Source organism: Oenanthe melanoleuca, chromosome 2 (assembly GCF_029582105.1).
Source record: "Oenanthe melanoleuca isolate GR-GAL-2019-014 chromosome 2, OMel1.0, whole genome shotgun sequence".
Classification (NCBI taxonomy): domain Eukaryota; kingdom Metazoa; phylum Chordata; class Aves; order Passeriformes; family Muscicapidae; genus Oenanthe; species Oenanthe melanoleuca.
Genome location: NC_079335.1, coordinates 30,857 through 35,153, shown reverse-complemented (window position 1 = coordinate 35,153; position 4,297 = coordinate 30,857).

Here is a 4,297-nt window from a genome sequence, read left to right as displayed (position 1 = left end):
GCGCATGCGCACATCGCCCGCGCGCTGAGGGAGGAGGCAGGGCTGGGGGCGTGGCCTTGGAGGTGGCGGGACCGGGGCTATGGCTGCTCACAGACATTCGGCAGCGTTAGATGGATTGGGCAGGAATCCACAAGGACAGTGGTGCCCACAGACACTCGGCAGTGTTAGATGGATTGGGCAGGAATCCACAGGTACAATGGTGCCCACAGACACACGGCAGCGTTAGATGGGTTTGGGCAGGAATCCACAAGGACAGTGGCTGCCCTCAGACACTCGGCAGCGTTAGATGGATTGGGCAGGAATCCACAGGTACAATGGTGCCCTCAGACACTCGGCAGCGTTAGATGGATTGGGCAGGAATCCACAAGGACAGTGGTGCCCACAGACACTCGGCAGTGTTAGATGGATTGGGCAGGAATCCACAGGTACAATGGTGCCCACAGACACTCGGCAGCGTTAGATGGATTGGGCAGGAATCCACAGGTACAATGGTGCCCACAGACACTCGGCAGCGTTAGATGGGTTTGGGCAGGAATCCACAGGTACAATGGTGCCCACAGACACTCGGCAGCGTTAGATGGATTGGGCAGGAATCCACAGGTACAATGGTGCCCACAGACACTCGGCAGCGTTAGATGGGTTTGGGCAGGAATCCACAGGTACAATGGTGCCCACAGACACTCGGCAGCGTTAGATGGATTGGGCAGGAATCCACAGGTGCAATGGTGCCCACAGACACTCGGCAGCGTTAGATGGGTTTGGGCAGGAATCCACAGGTACAATGGTGCCCTCAGACACTCGGCAGCGTTAGATGGATTGGGCAGGAATCCACAGGTGCAATGGTGCCCACAGACACTCGGCAGCGTTAGATGGGTTTGGGCAGGAATCCACAGGTACAATGGTGCCCTCAGACACTCGGCAGCGTTAGATGGATTGGGCAGGAATCCACAGGTGCAATGGTGCCCACAGACACTCGGCAGCGTTAGATGGATTGGGCAGGAATCCACAAAGACAGTGGTGCCCACAGACACTCGGCAGCGTTAGATGGATTGGGCAGGAATCCACAGGTACAATGGTGCCCTCAGACACTCGGCAGCGTTAGATGGGTTTGGGCAGGAACCCTTCCCTGGAGGGACGGGCAGGCCCTGGCACAGGGTGCCCAGACCAGCCCATCCCTGCTAGTGTCCACGGCCAGGCTGGACAGGGCTTGGAGCAGCTTGGGGAAATGGAGGAAGGTGTCCCTGCCATGGCAGGGGCTGGGATTAGTTTTAAGGTACATTCCAAGGTAAACCATTCTGATTTTAAATTATAGTTCTTTGGGCTTTTCCCCTCCAGTTGTGATTCTTCCTCCCTACCCCACCCAATTTCACCTTTTCTGAAGAGTCTAAAGTTTATTTATTATGGCACTTTTTATTGAGAATAAACACTTCTGTCATGTTCTCTAGAGCTCTGCTTTTTTCCTTTGTCTTTTATAGCAGGTAGGGTAGGTAGCAGGTAGATCAAGCCTGATGCTTGTTCAAATTAGACTGTTAAAATCAAAATTGATAAGCCAAATGCACTCACTACATACTCTGTTGTGACTTTTTATTTTTTAATGAGACTATTATGATCGTGGATTTAGTGTAATGGATTTGTATGGCTGTAAATGTTTGTTTGAGATATGACTTCAGTTTTATTAGTGAACTGGCATCTTTGGTCATGTAGTGATTTGGATTACTGATATATGCTTCCATCCTGGACATCATTCATTTTGTGTGGAAATTTCCTTTATATAATAATAAATTCTGATTTAGGAAGAGGCTTATTCCTCTCGTCCCATGATTTTTAAGAAATTGCATTCAGTTTAGTTTTAAACGTTCATTTAGGATTCCTGAAGAGACTCAATGAGTTTAGGCTGTCCTGTTTGTGTCTAACTGGACACATTTATCTGCCTTGGCCTTTTCATAGAGACATGAAGCTGTGTGTGTACTCAGGAGCAGACACCGAAGGGCAGGTCTTGGCTGTGACAATTACTGCTGTTCTCAGTGTGGTGCATTACAGGTACCAAGATGGGAAAGTCCATTTGTCTGGCAGCCCAGGTTGTGAGGCTGATGGACTGCTGCTTCTGAGATTACTGGTTCAATTCTCACCTCTATCCAAAGTCCAGGTTTTACCAGTGACTTCAGTGCTTAAATCTGATTAAAATATGATTTAGACAACAGCTGCCAACTCTTGACTCTTAGAGAACCTTTTGCATCCAGTGCTGTTCTGTGGATGGTGGTGATGAGAAGAACCCTTGTATTGTATGAGCTTCTGCTCAAGCTTCTAATTCTTTATTAATTTGATGTTTAAATTTTATTTAGAGAAGAAACTTTAACCTATTGTAGTGAAATTTTCTGGATTGTTAAAAATGATGAATTTTAAAGCAGAATTTATGTGATTTTTTTTTTTGTATTTTTCTCCTGAGTAAGCTTTTAAACAGTCCAGGAAATATTTCTGTATCTGAATATACTGAACTCAGTAAGAACAATACTATCTAATGTTTTCACACCTGTTGGCTCAGGCTCTCATCATGGAGAGAGGGTGGGTGCTAATTTACACTTCTGTTATCTTTTTTTATTCACTTTGAGTCTCATCCATTGAGTAATACACACAACTGCACGAAAATATTAAATAAGTAACAGACATCAACAGTGAAAGCTTTTCCATGAGAATCTTGAGTGTTTGTCTTCTGCAAACACTTCAGTTGCTTATGGTTGCACATTGGTTTATAGACTCCAAATAAAAGCTCTGTTCTCCATTAGCATTAATAAGTCCCAAAACTCACACAGATTTAGCTGGCAATCAAGGTAAAAGCAGTCAAAACACTTCTCAAAAGTAGAAAACTGTTCAAGTCTGCGCTGTCCTATTTGACTGAAAGAGCACGTTACTTAAATAACAGCATGGATTAATGTAGGAAGTGAACTAGTACTAGTTCATTTTTAATTTAATCTACTGAGTGAGTTAGGACATTAGGATGCAGTGCCAATCTAAGTCTATTCTGTGAACTGCAAAGTAAACTCAAGTTCACCTTGAGAAGAATGGAAAAATAAAAAGTCTTAATCAAAAGCTTCAGCAAATCTTCTTAGGATGAAAACAGTATTTTAGTGCTGCCACTTGGTGTTGGACAAAGGGACAGCAAAGAAAACCAGCTGTGATTGAGACTTGTATGTGTTTTCAGAGGAGCCAAACACATCAGTGTTATGCCCAGTGCATAACCCTGCAATGTTCTGTGTTTTGTAGAAAGTGCTAATTGTAAAAAGTAGTATTTAAAGGACTTCCTAGCCGTCTGCAGGGCTTTTTGATAAAAGGAAGTCAAATGGAGGAACTTTGGAGCATAGTTACTTATAAATAATTGTTCTGTTGAAAAACGAAATATAAGGAGATGAGAGTTCATGCCTTATTTTGATGGTGATGTTGGCAATAATAAGAGAAGTCCTAGCGCTATGCTCTGTTTTTGAAAATGTGTATTTTTGTGGACCTGAATGAAAAGTGGGGGTGGGAAATTCTGAGGTACAAGTTTAGCTGTGTTTCAAATTGTTTTCTCTGTGAAGAAACACTCTAAACACAGACTGGAGCAGACTCCTTTCTGTGGACTGTTTGAAAGGATCTTGGAGGATTGGATTCAACCAAAAATCTCAACTGGAAAGAACTTAATACGAAGCAAGCATTACAGAATTTATGCTTGCTGTAGTACAGGACTAACCAAATACCTGCCAGAAGTCTTTGAGAAACATGCTTAGCCGTGTTCTAGGAACAAGGGGCTTAGAAAGATGGCTTTGCTCTTCTCCTGTCTGACAGGTGGGAGGGACTAAAGCTCTAAGGAGTTCTCAGTGCTTTCTCTTGACTGCATAGAGAAGTCTGTAAGGTCAGCTAAGTCAGCTGAAGAAAGCAGGGTTATTCCCGCAAGCAGGCACCCAGGCAGGAAGCGCTTTTATTTTGCAAATGACTTCAATTTGGATTGTAGGGGCAGTGCAAGTAATTTAACTGCTAAGTGTTCTATTTCAGTTTTGTAAGAATGAACAGCATTTATCCTCACTTCTAGGAATTTCTTCACAGAAACTGTTTTTGATCTAGCTGTAGAAAACATGATCCAAAACTTTATTTCCTGCAGAAGTGTTTCCTCATCTGAATCCCATTACTATCCTAACTCTCTGAGCTGCACGTTATTTTTGATGTCTTGGTGTTGGCAGCAGTTCACAAGTTGTCTCATCAGGGTAAAAAGGCACCTTGCCCTCTACTGTGTATCATTCCAGAGGTCTGGTTGTGACATTGTGTT